Source organism: Typopeltis vanoorti, chromosome 24 (assembly GCF_054136105.1).
Source record: "Typopeltis vanoorti isolate ZY-2024b chromosome 24, IOZ_Tvanoo_1.0, whole genome shotgun sequence".
NCBI lineage: Eukaryota > Metazoa > Arthropoda > Arachnida > Uropygi > Thelyphonidae > Typopeltis > Typopeltis vanoorti.
Window position 1 is genome coordinate 8,076,391 of NC_143572.1, and position 17,826 is coordinate 8,094,216.

Below are 17,826 nucleotides of genomic sequence, written 5' to 3' on the forward strand. Positions count from 1 at the left end.
CAAGAGATTCTTAAGAAACAGGTGATGTGGGAGGAATACCGTGTATATAAGAATGATGTCCGCTATGAAAATTATAAGCAACAGGCTAGAATAGTCACAACTGTTCTACGGAAAGCAAAGTCTGAGTATGAAAAGAAACTGGCTCTGCATGCTAAAGACAATCCACAAGAATTCTATCGATATGCTGCAAGTAAGAGAAAGAATGAATATGAAAGAATAACTCTTCTAAATGCAGATGGCATGAGGGTAACAGATGCAGAGATGATTGTTCAACTAATGAGTGCCCATTTTGTTAAAAGCTATCAATCTGGTGTACGCAACATCGAGCTCACTGCTATTTCTTCACTTGATGAAGAAACTTAGGTATATATAAAGTAGGTATTAGAGATGTTGCACACACCGAATAAGAATTCAGCAATAGGCACTGATGGGATATTAGCATTTGTGCTAAAAGAGTGCTCAGCTGAACTGGCTATTTTTTTGACCAGGGTTTCAGAACAGGGAAGATTCTGCAGGAATGGAAAGAATGAATGTATGGTAATTCAATTGCACAAGAGTGGTGCAAAAACTGATGTATCCAACTATCATCCAATTAATATCTCAGGTGTTGTGGTGAATATTTTGGAAAAATTGGTTATGGCTCGCATTTAGAAATTGGTTGACAGTGAATCTGTAATTTCCGATGAGCAACATGCATTTACTAACGGAAGGTTCATGTTTTAACAGCTTGTTCACATTCTATAACAATGTTACCATTGAACTAGACAAGGTAAATGGATACACTATAATACTTTTGGATGTTGTTAAGACTTTTGACAGAATACAGTATAGTAGACTGTTGCATAAATTGGAGAAAATGAGTTTGGATTATAGAATATTGGCATGGATAAGAGGACAGAAATCAAAATGTGGTATACATGGGATGTGAGTGCAAGATTTAATTTAACCAGTGGTGTACCACAAGGATCAGTGCATGTTCACCACTTATTCGATCTGTACATTAATGATATTGGAAAGGATTTGACAAGCGACATATTGCTATTTGCTGATGATGCAAAGATAGATAGATAGGATAATGAAGAATGCAGCTGTATGCAGTACTTGCAGAATGATTTGAATAGACTGGAATTGTGGGCATGGCAAAATGGATGTCAGTTCAGTGTCAGTAAATGTAAAGTCATTCACATTGGCTTGATTAGATATCCAATGTTGTATTATATTGGTGGGATTATGCTATAAGAAACTGATGAGGGTAGGGATCTTGGAATGTTATTAGATAGGAAGTTGAAATTCAGGGGTCATGTAGCAACAATTGCAAATACAGCTCAAAAGATAATTGCAATGCTGAAACGAACGTTAACATGTAAAGATAAGGATGTAATTTTTCCTCTTTACAAAGTCTTGCTAAGACCTCACTTGGACTATGAATTATCTATACGTTAGCACAAGAAAAGTATTTAATATACTGCCAGATATTGCAGTTTGCAAATAACAAACTATCATCAGTGGTTTGAACAGAAAACAGTTTTTTGTAAGGTAGAATACAAACAATTGATGATAGTTTGTTATTTTCAAACTGAAATATTTGGCCATATATTAAATATACTCTTCGTGTGCTAACGTGTAGATAATTCATAATTTCATGTCACAAGTTTCTCTCAAACGTAGAACTCACTTGGCCATTGTTCGCAGGTCTGGTCTCCTGGTTTCAATTGCGATTCTGATATAGGAGAGAGTGCAAAGGAGAGTGTTAAATTATTATGAAAACAGATTGAGAATTTGTAGACCGTAGAAGAGGGATGATATGATTGAGACTTACAAACTTCTGAAAGGATCATACAGGATTTCAGGTAATGGAAATTTTCAAATTAAAGGGTAGGTAAAGACAAAAGGCTATCCTTGGAATCTGAGAATGAATGCCACTAAGAAGGGGAGGAGGGCTAGATTTTTCTCTCAGAGGGTGGTGTGTGATTGGAATGAATTGCCATTGGATGTGAGTGCAAGCAGTGTGAATGAATTCAAGCAAAAGTATGATATTGGTGATTGTAGCATGTGGCCTCCCTCAATGAGTCCCTGACTCCCTGGAGGGTCACTCATAATAATAATAATATATAGCAAAAATATTATTATTTTTGCTATATATTATAGCAAATGTCAAGTTTCCTGGTTGCTGAGTGGACTATTGATGTGACTATTGGTGTGACTATGCCAGGAAAAAAAACGTTGGTCCAAGCTGGAGATTTGATCTAGTCTGATGATTTGTGTATTACTAAGGGTAGGTGAGCTGGGATCTCTTTTGTGTCAGAAAAGACAAGACTTTGTTCTCGTAGCATTGAACATTACAAGGTTTTTCTCACCCCATTGAAAGATGGTACGCAAATCAATGTCTAATGTACTAGTTATAGATAATCTTGTAACCTGGGATGTCAGAGTACTGCGTGGTCTTTCAAGTCTGGAATATGCTCCCTATGAGAATAGATTGACAGTCTGTAATCTTAAAAAATTAGCTGAAAGGCAAAAGTGAGGAAACTTGATAGAGGCATTTAAGTTATTAAAGGTGTTTTATAGAATTGACACTGAAGACATTTTTTCACTATGTGGCAAGAAGGGGGTCATCAGTAGAAGTTGTGTAAAAGTGGTTTGCAAGGGTGTTAGGACTAAACTTTTCATTTGGAGGCTGGTGTATGGGTCACCAGGGGTGGTTGTCGGTGTTTCATCAGTGAATGTGTTTAAGGAGAGGTATGATAGGTATTCATTCATGTGTGAATAATGGAGATATGCATATAATAATAATATTAAACTTAAAAAATTAATTTATTCATGATTGACGATCAGTCTTAGAGTTCTGGTTAGCTAGGAACAGGGAAGAACTTAGGGGACAGGTGTAGAACCTGGTTTGCAAAGAACATTTTTGTGCTAGCAGTTTGTTGACTGTCAGTATGTTTTGTTGACAGAACCTGAATTGTTAAGAACAAAGTTTTTCTGAACCTCCTGTTCAGTAGATGAAGTATATGGTATACCTCAGAAATTATCTTAGACACTTCTTGTCGGTAGCATGAAGCTATCCAAACTGGCCTGATATTCCTGGGTATAGATGTCTGAGTTTCTTTTGTATTTTTCTCTTATCAAATTCTTCCTGTTTTGCTGATGTTTCACTGATCTTTACACATGTTTCATTACCAGGTTGATAATCAGTGAAATGCCACAGATTTTGTAGACTCCTGGGTAAGCTACAGGGGAATGGATCAGTGTAAGAACTGAAGTTCTTGAGTTTTGAAAGTCACTCTAAGGTTGTATTTTCATAATACAGGAAACCTCGCTTAACATGATTAATTAATCCATCAATTAATGTGTGCTAAGCAAAATCACGTTAAGTGAATACAATAAACAATAGGAATAATTATAATTCATCCATTAGTTAGTGTAAATTTGGAAAAAACATTACAGTATAAGCTATATTAGAGGATAAAATCATCAAAGTTAATAAAAATCAATTGCTTAAATTTTTATTTAATGTCTAAACATTTGATTAAGCTACTTTTTTATAAAAAAAAAATTAAGTAAAGATGTTTGAATCATGCTCGAATTTTTCATCTTGTCATGCAATTTGCGATAGCTGACAATCGCTTCATCAAGAATTCAGCTGACTTCGAAGCTTTGTTCTATATCAGGATCAGCATCAAACAAAATTTCATTAACATACTCAGTGTGATTTGAAAACTAACTCAAGTTATTTTGCAGTTAGCTTCTTGATCGTAACATTCTCTTCTTGATCGCACTCCTTATCATCTTCTTCACATGCACACTGTTCTTCTATTTGAAGATCATACTCACTTAACTGTTCTGAATGGGAATCGAGCAAGTTTCTCACATCTTCATTATCCAGTTCATTAAATCCAAGTTTTTTTTTCCAGTTGTGCTGATTTCTTCAATAATGTTAGATCTTGAATTTTGTACACAATAAACTAACATTGGCTTGAGTTTAAAGTCGCCTTTCTGCATTACCTCCTAATAAAAGTGTAAGACGATCTTTAGATACTTTGTATCCTGGTTGAGATACCTCAGTTTTAGCTAGGAAAGTTTTTGTTGGCATATGCTTCCAAAAGAGACCAATTTTGTCGACGTTGAATATTTGCAATTGTCATAATCACCCTCCTGAATTATGCTTTGCAATTCTTCAGGAAACTTGGCCATAGAATGTTTATCAGCACTAGTAGATTTCTGAGTTATTCTTACGTTATGCAGTCCAGTTTGATTTTTAAAAATCATCCTAAAAAGCAGTAAACTTTCACATTTTCTTGAAATTTGGTCTCTTTCAATGAGGCCAAAAATATTGAGAGCTTTTGCCTGAATATTCCCTATACTAAGAGGTATTATTTTTTTTTTTGGTTATAATCTTCAATTCAGAATGATAGAAGATGCTCCATCTCGATCATTAAATGGCTTCTCTTTCGGGTGATCTGCATGCTTAAAGAAGCAGTAGCAACTTTTCCTTGTTCTTTGCATTTTTTGCTCTTATTTAATATAGTTCAAACTGTAGGCTTGCTGTATCCCGCATCTCGCACAATCATTGTATTACTAGCACCACTTTCATGTCTCTTAATGATTCTAGCTTTTCCGCTTGCTGGAGATGAGCGACAAAAAATTTTGCGCAGCGTTAAAAAAGCTAATCACTCGCTTAAAGCAGGAAATAGTGTCATTTCACTCAATCACACTGATTATCATGCATATCAAATTTGCATTAAGCGAGGTTTTCTTGTACTTCCAATATCTTTTTATTAGCATTCCAAATAACATTTCAACATTTCTTTTGTCTAAGTTATGTGAGATTTTGCTAATAGTTATTATATTGCATTTATTATTGATTGGGTTTTTGATGACAAGTTGTTTTTAAGAACTTACTCATTGGGGTAGGTAGATTTAGTCCCTCTCCCTTTTCCCCCCCTTTCTTTCTTTCTTTAAGACTATTAATTATTTTGAGTTTGGTGGTGGGAGTCGCATGTATGCATGTATTGTCCTGTGATTGTCAGTTTCTGATAAACAGAACAATACCAACATCTAATGAAAGTTTCATACGATAAAGAGCCAAGAGGCTATTTTTTTCCAGCAGCATAAATTAAGGGATAATAAATCCCTCATTATTTTAAAGCCTGATACGAAACTCGGAGATCGAAATCTAAGAGTTTCATGCCGAAGAACTATTGGAACTATTGCTCCACCTTTGCTCCGAGTTGCCCTGGTGTTGTACTACCAGGTGTTGACTTACACTTGACTCACCGATAGTTCTTTGGCATGAAACTCTTAGATTTCGATCTCCGAATTTCATATCCGGCTTTAAAATAATGAGGGATTTATTATCCCTTTAACTTAATTAGGAAGTCTCATAATTCATTCATTTTTTATTATTATTACTTCCACACATGAAAGGCAGAAAGGCCTATAACAGTAAATGCTGTGTGTGGAGAGTGGTCAGGAATAGAATAATCTGTTGATATTCTTCTTTAACTGTTGAAGATTGTAGTCCTTCGAAATGCTAAAGAAATATATTTCTTTAAAATTCTGGCGTTTTTTTTTTCTGAGGTACTGTAGATTTAGGGAATGGTAATAGCATAGAATAGTGGTAACTGCAATCAGCATGTTGAGAGGGAAGAAGGAAACAACTATTTTTTAAAATCTTTTTGCCATTGTAGCCATCGGACAAGAAGGTTTGTAAAGTAAAGGAGAGTTCAGCTGTGAGGAAAGCCTGGTTGAAACAGAGGTTAGAGGCTCTGTCAACATGGGTTTTTCTGTAAACTGAGAAAGAAAGGATGCCATTGGGAAGATGTGTGATTAGAGTATGTAGAAAAGGCAGGCTCTTGTAATTTTCTTTTTGTATAGTGAACTGGATTCTGTTCATGTTCCAATGAATATTTCATTTGGGCATGTGCTGTTGTGTGGCTTATGCAAACCAGGCTACAAAATTCACATCTATTTGACCTTATAATTGCATTTTTATCACTGTATGAAAGTTTTAAGAGCACATAGCACATCAGCACTCATATTAATTGATCCAATAAAATTAATTTTAGGATAACTTTGAATACTTTAATTTATGAATTAATTGTAACTGAATCTGTGTAGAGTAGGGGACAATGTGTTTGTTTTAAGATATATTGGAAGACAATAATGAAGGAGAATGCTATATTTGGTTGGTATATTTGAATTACTCAAGGGTGTAAATTTAATAGTAAATTTAGAAGAAGAGGACGACGCTTACCTCCTTCAACTACAATCTGCAAAAGCTCTGTCAGAAAAAGGACATTTAGTAGATTGTCAGCACTGTTTCCTATTGTAAATATGGGCAAAAAAAGTTATAAATTATTTATAGAAAATTATATTTTAAAAACTTGTCTATATCAGTGTCCTAAACACGTCAGTTCTAAGTTGAAACTCAGAAAACAAAAACAGCAACTCTTGACAAATGACAACATTCAGTTGGATTGGTTGACACAAAACCAATCACAGCCACTCATTTCTGGGTGCTATTGTCTCAACACACACACCCTGCCTTACCTTCTGGGTGGTTAAAAACCACTAGAACGGTAAGAATTTTACCTCTGCCAAGTGTGCATCTGTTCAAAGGACTCAAAGGTGTCTGTATTTGTGACCGCACACCTGGGCTATTAATGCGACTGTGATGCAATGTTTATGCATCGAAATGTGTCCTCTTCATGAAGCATTAGTGTATTGTGTTTAATTTTAGGAATCAATTAGGGGGAGTCTTTAACAGGAATAAATGCAAACATATATAATATTAGTGATATTGCTATTCCAGGTGTGCACTGCACACCTAGCACACCTGGAATATATGCCCCTGGTGAATACAAGTATATATGTGAGCCATACTTTTGGTTTTAAAGGGGAAGAGTATAAAGCTGCTTGTTCAAGACTTGATATGAAAATTTGTTACTGGGGTGGGGGGAGGAATGGAGAGCTCCCCTTCTTTAAAATCAGGAAGAAAAAATTCATTTTTCCAAACAACTTACAGACATATCCTGGTTGTACGACATGTCAAATTTCAGACCATCGTATTGCAAATCACCACCATTTTTCCCCCCCACTTATAAATGTGTAGACGGTTCACTTATAGATAGCTTAATAACAGTTTTAATCAGTCACATATACACTATGTTCGCAAAAGTATTTGGCGATCTAGTTGTTTTTAAAAAAATGTTTTAATTACATTTCTAGTGCCAAGTGGGACCACCTTTGGGCTAAATGACAGAAACTACCCTTAGAGGCATGCTTTCAACCAATTTCTGATACTTCAGAACAGAGATATTCTTCTGTCTGGACCAGTGGCGGCTTGTCCATAAGGGCTGCATTGAATGTAGCTCCAGCATTGAGTATACTAGCGAGTAGTACTGGCTAGTATACTCAACTCTAGAGCTGCATTCAATGCAGCCCTGCAGCCCTTATGGATAAGCCGCCACTGGTCTGGACTTTGAGCTGGCCAGTCCAACACTTCAGTGTTGTTTAACCTGGATAATTATGTTAAAAGGCTTTGCAGCTAATTTAATAAGCATCAATCATTCTTTCATTTATGGGCCACAGCCCCATTTCAGATTTAAAGATGTCTTTCTTAATCATGAAATCCACTCCATATTCATGCTTCTCTCCACCAGAATATACAAATGTAAAGTCATCTTTTTCTGGTTTTCCCATATTAGGCCATCTTGTTTTTCTAATTCCCATCACATCAACTTTAAGTCTTTTCATTTCCTATATAATGTTGTCAAAATTCCCTAGTTTATATAATGTTCTCACATTCCAAGTTCCAATTTTCAAGACTCTGTTTTTTGTTTTCAAATGAAGAATATCAGATGCCAACCTTCCTTTCAAATTTAAGTTAACATCATCATCATGGAGTGCATTTGAGTGCTCGTTTTACTCACAGTTTCAGTATCTTCTTCCCTGTAAGTATTTACAGTTTGGGACGTTGCAGAGGTTCCAACTTCCAAAACATAGCTTGTAAGATATTTCCATTTCTCCATAGGATAGTAACGTGCTGACGCTGCAATCTCTTCCACGTCTGCAATAGCCAGATAACTTGGCTCACATTGCCAGCGTTGATCTGTATTCAAATTCTTCTGCCTATCAGTTGTTTCACATTGCCATTTATATCTAAATTCTTCTACCAATGATGAAACAGCAGATGTCATTGCAGTCCTAACATCTTCGCCAGAAATTTGGTCTAGTAAGGTAATTTTTTTGGCTGATGACATCTTTACATGGCATCTTGGTAAGAGTCCAAAATTTTATAAACATAAAAACAAAATTATCCAAAAACAGAGCACTGAAAAATCTCTACATTTTTCCGATTAGGGTTTGGTTGGCATGAAAGATGACAAGTGCACTCTACTGACACTGTTAGAAACTGTTCCCACTTTATAATTTGAGTCTGGTGAGAGGAGTAATGAGTCATTTACAAGCTGTAGTTTGGCACAATGACCTTTCTTCTCCTTGTTCCAGTAATCCTTAAAACACCAACCATTTATAAGTGATTACCTAACAGGAATAATTTTGAGTGCTACAGTCTCCTATCCCAAATAAATGGCTTGCTGACTCAGATAAGCAAAGAAAATTCTGGCAATTCTCTTGATTTTGTTTTGTTCTTTAAAATTTGTCCCAAATAATCAGCTTCCCGACCCCAATTAATGATGCCAACAAATAATGGCTCACAACCACCTCTGGTAATCCATTCCACTCATTCACCACTGCCCATACAAAAAATCTAGTCTGCACACTCTTACACTTCCACAGATGTCTCCTAGTTCTCTTAATACTTGTCAAATACTGAAAAATTTTTTGCGCATCAATTTTATAAATCTTCATTAATATCTTAAAAGTTTCTATTGCATCTCCTCATTTCTGCATAACAACTAAACTTTGTAACCCACATACCTTCAACCTATCATTATAGGAAACATTCCACAGACCTGTCATGAGCTTAGTCACTCCTCTCTGAATCTTCTCTACCACCTCCTAGTCCCTGAGAAATCCAGGTGATCCAATCTGTGTATAGTGGTCAATATGTGGCTGAATCAAAGCTTTATAAAGTGGAATAATAACTTCCCTATCTTTACTTATTAGCTTGTTTTTCAATATCCAAGTAATCCTTTGAGCCATTTCACTAACTTTTGCAATATGCCCTCTGAGCTTCAGTTCTCTCTCCACCATTATCCCCAAGTTCCTAGCCTCATCATTTCCTTGTAATCCAGACCATCAATATGATAGTAACACTGTATGCAACCTTTTCAACCTGAAGTGCATAATCTTACATTTTGCAACATTAAATTGACAATCATTAGCCTTTGTCTACCATGCCAATTTATTTAAATCATCCTGCAGGATACCTACATCACTTTTATCTACTATTGCTCTCCCTAATTCTCCCTTGCACATTCATGCAGTACATGGGCTGACATGCCATCCAGTTCCACCACTGTGTTCACATTAATATTTTTCAGTATGCTGAACATCTTCTCTTCATTTACTTTAATTTTGCATCATCAATAAACAACTGAATATCCTCTCTTTAATCTTTCCGTATATCACTGATATACAAATTAAAGAGTAGTGGCCCTAGTACAGAACCCTGAGGTACTCCACTAGTCACCTCATTCTCCTAGATTCCACTCCACATATACTATTCTCTGGTGTCTGTCTGTCAACCCCCCCCCCCCCATATCCATGCTACCAGCTTCATATCCATTCCCATTTACTCCAACTTATGTAACAGAATACCATATGGTATTCTTTCAAGCACCTTCAAAGTCCAGCATTATCATGATGTAGCCATTTCCTTTATCCAATTCTGCTGTCACGTTATCATAAAATGTGAATAAATTATTAAGACAGGACTTACCATTTAGAAAGCCATGCTGCCCACTATAGAGTATCGTATCCCTATCCAACTAATGTTGGATTTTACCTTTAACCAACTTTTCCAATATTTTATCAACCACTCCTGATATATTAATTGGTCTGTAGTTTGCTACCTCTGTTTTGAAGCCACCTTTATGCATTAGAACTGTCATACCCTCTTTCCACTATCCTGGAATCCTGCTAGAGCAGGATTCAACTGAACAACTTCATCAGAAGCCATGCTAGTTCTCTTGCACATTCACATAGTACATGGGCCTACATGCCATCCAGTCCCACCACTGTGTTCACATTAATATTTTTCAGTATGCTGAACATCTCTTCATTTACTTTAATTTTGATATGCATCTTTGTCACATCAATGTGAATAAGGAGAATCTACATATAGGAGTAAGTAATTTTTATAAGTATTACTCACTCTTATTTGCATAGATCATACTTTACACTAATTTATAACTTACCATTAATTGAACTCCTCTTTTCCATACATACCACAGACCATATAATGATTGACATTTTGCTGCATCTCTAAATTAAATTACATTTGAATATGATAGACAAAAATTACACTCCATTTTTTTTTAAGTTGACTATGTTAACTTTAAATATGAAATACAAATAAAAGAAAAATAATTCCTAAAAAGTTAAAAGGAATTTCAGCATCTAATTGCACTTCACAGTCATATTAGGCAGTTTCAACTCAATATAGAATACAGTTTTTTCAGCCAAATTGTAAATTAAATGTCTCACATTAAATCAAATATATAGCAGAGTTGGTCTCCATGTTTGTAATTTGTATGAACCACATCAGTAAAGAAGTGGTACTAAACCTGATATTCAAATAGATATTAAGTTCTTTACCTTATGCAGTTATCCTCTTAAATAAAAATGGTGCAAGTCTTCAGGAATCTCTACCCATATAAAATTGCTGCTGTGATTAATTTGGTTAATAAAAAGTACTGAAATATTTAGAAATATAAATTAAACAATGCATATAACATGTGAAGATGATGATGATAAAAGCACATACAGAGAATTTTTTTTAATATCCAAAAAAAAAAGGTAATATTTCTAAAGGAGTGTGGAAGATTTTCCTATGATCATCATTATTTTTTGGAAGCCATTCCAAATAACAGTTCACAAAAACCAATAAACCAAATGAATTGTATTTTTCATATTTAATTTGATACTTCATTCAAAATTGTGCCTAAATAAATAAACATAACCTGTTCTATAGGTTCACTAAAATTGCAAATGATGTTTTCTATTTTTCTGTTTCAGTCTTTTTTTATTAAAAAAAAAAAAAACTAAAACTGTGATTTAGTTATTTAGAATCTACTAAAATAATGATATTATCCGCATATTTTATGTGATTAATGTTGGTACCATTGATTTTATATCTGATCAGCTATGGTTTTACAGACTTCTTCTAGGAAGACGATAAAGAGTTGAGGTGAGAAAGGGCATCCCTGCATTATACCTTTCTTGACTCTGAAATCGGTTTTAATGTTGTTCAGTTTAACAAAAGCTTTGATGTCTCCATAATAATTTGTAATAAATGTTAAAATATCAGAATTCATTTTTACATTTTTTAGAATAGTGATCAATTTGTTTCTATTAACTGAATCAAAGGCTTGCTTAAAATCTATAAAACAACAATATATAGGCATGTTGTATTCCCAATATTTTTCTGCTATATTATTAATGATGAAGATGTGGTCTATAGTGGATCTATGTGGCCTGAATCCTGCTTAGTTTTCCTGTATGATTTTTTTCTCTAAGCACCTGTGTTCTCTTTTATGTAATTCAAATGAATAGTTTATAACTACGACTTAAGAGTGCTATGGGTCTATAATTTTCACATATTCTTTTGTCTCCTTTTTTGTGAATTGGTATAATAATTCCTGTTTTCCAGTCAGTTGGAATTACTCCAGTATAAAGAATTTGATTAAATAAATTCATTAAGAAATTAATAGCTTCCTTGCCATCATATTTCCATAGTTCTGTAGATATTTCATCTTTACCAGTAGCTTTTTGAAAGTTTCATTTGGTTTGTTGCATTTATAATTTCTGCTGGAGTTATGGGTGGTGCCTTTTCATATATCATCTTTTCTGTTATACTTTCCTCCTGTTCTTTTTGAAATAATGTTTGATAGTAGTCCTTCCAAATTATTTTAATATTTTGTATTGACCCAGTTTCTAAATTGTTTTTATCTTTCATTGTTAATGGTTTATCTTTATAGATCTTAGTTAATTCTTTGGTAATTTTGTATACTGTTTTATTATCATTTATTTTATTAGCTTCTTCGCACAGCTTTGTTTTTTCCTCCAACCAGTTATTTTTGGCAGATATGCACATTTTATCAATTTTGTTTTTAAGATTCTTTTAATGTTGTTTATTTTCTTCTGTATTTTTTATATTTAATATATGCTTTGCTGCTCTTTTTTCTTCTAAAGTATTTAGAATTTTAGGGGTTATCCATTCATGATTTGATCTTGATGTTGTACCAAGTATGTTTCTTGCAGTACTTGTAACAATTTTTTTACCTTGATTCCATGTCTTTTCTATATTGTCATAGGATAATCTTCTAAACTCATTTCCTATTAGTGTCTGATAGTTATCTTGCATAGATTTCTCTTTCAGTTTTGACAGGTCCACTTTGTTGATAGGAGCTCATGATTTACGATACTCGAATTCTGTTTAATTTTTGCTGCAAGCAGTTCATGGTCAGTGTCAAAGTCTGTCGTTTTTAAAGTTCTAACACTTTGCACTGATGATTTCCAATTGCGTTTGATTAGAATGTAATCAATACGGTTCTTTATTGTACCATCTGGTGAGGTCCATGTGTATTTGTGGGAAGGTCTATGGAAAATAGGGTATTACAGATAAATAGATTATTTGCTTTACAAAATTCTAATATTCTTTCTCCTCTTTCATTTCTGTTATCAACTTCGAACCTGCCCATCACATCCTCCATGCCTGGGGTGAAATTCCCAATTTTGGCATTAAAATCTCTCATCACTATTAATATATCTTTCTTATTGGTCTTGTCTATTAGATCTTGCAACTTATCATAAAAGGTATGATTTCTTCATCTTCATGTGACTGGTCGGGGGCGTAGATTTGAATTATTGTAAAGTGAACATTTTTTCTTTACCTTTTTAATCTGATAGCGATCATTCTTGGGCCATGTGGTTCTATGGCCATGACTGCATTTTGCAGACTATTATTCACTAAAATGGCAACTCCTTCTCTATGTATATTGTCCTCTCTGCCCAAGTAGAATAGTTTTCCTGAATTTAGATTTATAACTCCTCCTGTCCATTGGGTTTCAGCCAAACCTGCAATGTCCCATTTAATCCTAGCAAGTTCTTTTTGCTAGGATTAGATTTATTTTTCCATCAAATTTATTTTCCCAGGTTTTCCACATACTAAACTTATCGGCTTCTCCCTGTGATCTAGGATCAGTCGCGTCGGTTTCCTCAGATGCAGTAACATTCTCTTGACACAGTGGAAGCTCCTGATTCATAGGGTTGAATGGCAGAATAATGCAGCCGGCTTGCCACTCCTCTTCTGCATCCTTTGGTACATGACTCCTTATTCTTTATTCGGAGCAACCCGTTGGAGTTTCTCTCATCTGCCACCCGAGGGACATGCCTGGTTGGAGTCAGGTCTCCCCCAAGCTCCACCAATATGGAAGTGCTAAAAATATGGCACTTCCATATTGAAAGCACAATAATAATGGGAGATTGGAATGCTATAGTGGGAGAAGAGAGCAATGATAATGTTTCAGGAAGATTTGGTCTTGGACGTAGGAATGAACGAGGGAAGCAATTAATAGAATTTTGTACACAAAAACAGTTAGTTATAGCAAATACACTATTTCAAGTTCCAAAAAGAAAAAGATACACCTGGAAAGCGCCTGGGGATTCAAATAAATTATATATTGGTAAAGAAAAGATACAGAAACCAAATAAAAAATTGCAAAAGCTATCCAGGTGCCGACATTAGTAGTGACCATAACCCATAACCTTGTCTTAATGAAAACAGAACTGAAACATAGGAAACAAATCCAAAGATACAAACCAATAAAATGGAACCTTGAAACATTAAAGAGTAAAGAAGTAAAGAGAGGATGCCAAGAGGCAACTGATCATAATATTCCAGAAAACATAAATAGTCAGAATAATATTGAAAACCAATGGAATATGATTAAAGAGTTGATTACAAATTCATCAAATCAATTATTGAAAAATGCAGAAAAAGAAAAAAGAAAACATTGGATAACAGATGAAATATTTGGCCTTATGGATGAAAGAAGAAAATATAAAAATGCTATTAAAGAAGAAGATGTGGCCAAATACAGATATCTTAAAAATCAAATTACAAGAAAATGTAGACAAACCAAAAAAAGAATACCTGGAAGAACAGTGTAATAACATAGATGAATTATTTAAAAAAGAAAACATAGAGAAAGCCTATAAAGAAATTAACAAACTGACTTTCAAATTTAATAAGAACAGCAAAAACATGCCATCAAAGATGAAAATGGAAAATTACTAATAGAATCTGAGGATATATTAATGGAATGGAAGAATTATCTTGAAAATCCCTATAATGGTGACGAACTTGATGTTGATATCAGCATAGAAAATCAAAATGAAGATAATCTAGGACCCTCAATAATGCAAGAAGAATTTGATAAAGCACTGTCCGAAATGAGTAAGGGAAAAAGTCCAGGTGTAGACATTATTCTTATAGAACTGCTACAAAATCTAGGTGATGAGACAAAAACCTTACTCTATCAATTAATAGCCCAAATCTATGATAGAGGAGAAATGCCAAAGGAGTTTATGAAATCAACCATAATACCAATACCAAAAAAGAATAATGCAAACAAATGCAGCCAATTTAGAACAATAGCTTTAATCCCACATGTTAGCAAAATTCTGCTAAAAATTATTCAAAATAGAATTTATTCAAAAATAGATTATCTATTGGATGAAGACCAATTTGGATTCAGAAAGAATAAAGGAACAAGAGAGGCAATACTCTGTTTAAGAACAATAATAGAGAGAAGATTAGACCTTAGTCAAAATACTTACATTTGCTTTCCTTGATTTAGAGAAAGCGTTTGATAAAGTAAACCAGCAAATACTCCTAAATTGTCTAACTAATATCGGCATAGATTTGAGAGATAGGAAAATAATTTATCAAATTTACAAAAATCAAAATGGACAAATTAAAATCAATGATAAAGAGAAAATAATAAATATAAGGAGTGGAGTAAGACAAGGATGTATACTTTCACCTTTTATTTAATTTATATATTGAAAAGGCCATTCAGGAAACTAAAGATAAAATAAATAGTGGCATAAAGATAAATGGTGAGCAAGTCATGTGTATAAGATTTGCTGATGACATAGCCCTTGTAGCAGAAAACAGAAGAACGTTAAAAACAATGTTAGAATTACTAAATAATAACCTTGAAAAATATAAAATGAAAATCAACACAGACAAGACTAAAATCATTGTTACAGGCAAAATCCCTATCAATACAGAGCAGATAGACATCAGCGGGGAACAAATAAAACAAGTGAAAAGCTTTAAATATTTTGGAAGCCTAATGACAGAAGATGGCAGAAAAAGAGAAGACATAAGATCAAGAATAAACAATGCAAAAACCCAATTCTCTAAGATGAAAAAGCATTTTAACAGGAAACCTCAACCTACAATTGAAAAAAAAATTAGTAAAGCCATTGATATGGAGCATTGCACTGTATGGATGTGAAAACTGGATTCTAGGCAGAGAAGATGTAAGAAGATTGGAGGCTTTTGAAATGTGGTGCTGGTGCCGCATGAACAAAATAAAATGGACAGAAAAAAAATCAAACCAACAAGTACTGAGAGAGAGAGAGATAAATGAAACAAGAACTCTAATTAAATCGATCAAAATTAGAAGGGATAGGTGGTTTGGACATATACTTCGACATGATGGACCTGTGAAAAGAATAACTGAAGACAAAATAGAGGGGGAAAAGAAGAAGAGGTAGACCAAGGAAAAGCTTTCTTGACCAAGTCAAAGACAGCATAGGTTTGAGGAGTTACCAGGAGGTTAAGAAGAAAGCCAATGACAGAGTGGAATGGAGGAAATTGCTGCTGAGCTACCAGTCCCAAGACTGATGCAACTGATAATGATATTGAAAGCAGGACTGAGAAACATGAACTCATGCACTGCATAGTCTGTCTATCCTTCAGAAGATTGCTGTTAGATGGCATGCAAGTAACATAGGCAGGTTAAATAAAATTTTTATAATTCGCCAGTGGCGAATTCTCCATGCTTGCTGTGCAAGCTCATAATTGAGAAAGAAGTAATATTTATTTGTTAATAAATGCATGCATTTATAAGCATTCCATTTAGACTTTTATTTTTGTAAACAGAAGATGTTTTAAGCTTGCGCAGCAATAATTGAGCTTTGCATTGTGTATCGAAGGCTGATGCTAGTCAAACTACCTTGGCTTGCGTGGTTGTGTGAGCATCCGGGTCCTTGCTTCAGCACTGTGATTTCATGTGCATGCATAGCCATTTCTGCTCCCTCCACAGCATCTCACCCTGTTGTTTAAGCACGAGCCATATACATCCAAAGTAGCTCTAGCTAGTGAGCTTCAGCCAGCCTTTAGAAGTATGTGTGTTGCTTGGGAAAATTAAGTTACAACCAACTTTTTATTACGATGTTATTGATCAGTTCATAAAGAAGAATTGTAGGGTAGAATTTGTATTCAAGTAACTAAATTGAAAAGGATAGAATATCATTTGTAAAATAAATGTTGTATTTGTATGATTAAATGTACATAAATTTCTAAATACAGGTAACCTTCGTATAACGCAGTACTTATACAACGCGGTTTCGATAAAAACACGGTCTACAAATTGTAGACCGTGTTTGAATTAAACAAATTGTAAACCCTTGTTGAATGCGGTACTTATACAACATGGTCTACAAATTGTAGTAACCCTTTATCTTTTCATATGTTTTTCACCTCACGACTTAAAAATCAAATTTTATCTTCTTTGAATTTGTGTCTGCCTGTATCCCATATGTAATTATAAGTAGCAAATTTATATTAGGGGAAATACCCTTTAGCATGCATGTACCTCAATTGTTTACCATATAAAACGTTTTTTTGTTTAAATTTGTCCTCGTTTCTGCCAGGAAAGTGTATTAAAAATCATAAGTGTGTTCATCTCAAGCTAAGCACTTTATTTTCTGGTGAGTTACATACAACATGAAATGCTTGCTTTTTTGTGTAAAAAATTATTTTTATACTAATGGGCATAAACTGCAATGAAAGGGAAAAACCAACATTGAAAACAAAATTAATTTCTCTTGAAGAAAAAAATTCAAAATGTTGGATCGGTTGAAAAATGGAGAAAAACCAGGAGTTTTTGCAGGGACTTTGAATTTAAATGAATCAACAATTTGAACAATCAAACAAAATGAACATAAAATCCAAGAAAGTGTTTATTGCTGGGTCAGCGATAAGTGCAAAGCGCATTGCTCGTGTACGCGATATTCTAATGGAAAAATGGAGAAATCTCTAATGATTTCGATAGAAGATTGCACCTCAAAAAAGAAAATTCCTATGGATGGAAATCTTATTAAACAAAACACTCTCAAAGTTTATAAACATTTATAGTGTAGACCAGGTGTTCAATGCGGATGAATCCGGGTTATATTGGAAAAAAGTGCAAAAACGTACCTATATTTCAAAAAATGAAAGATCAGCTCCTGGATTCAAAGTTTCCAAAGATAGAATTACTCTACTGTTTTGTAGTAATGCATCAGGTGATTACATGACAAAACCAGTGTTTATTAACCAATCCTCAAATCCTTGTGCTA

General features: G+C 34.2%; 1 protein-coding gene across 2 annotated transcripts in view; it reads left to right on the plus strand.

The window, feature by feature from the left end:
• Positions 1 to 17,826, plus strand: part of LOC150092911 (malectin-A) — a 168,109-nt gene that overhangs the window by 40,328 nt on the left and 109,955 nt on the right. The window lies entirely within an intron of this gene.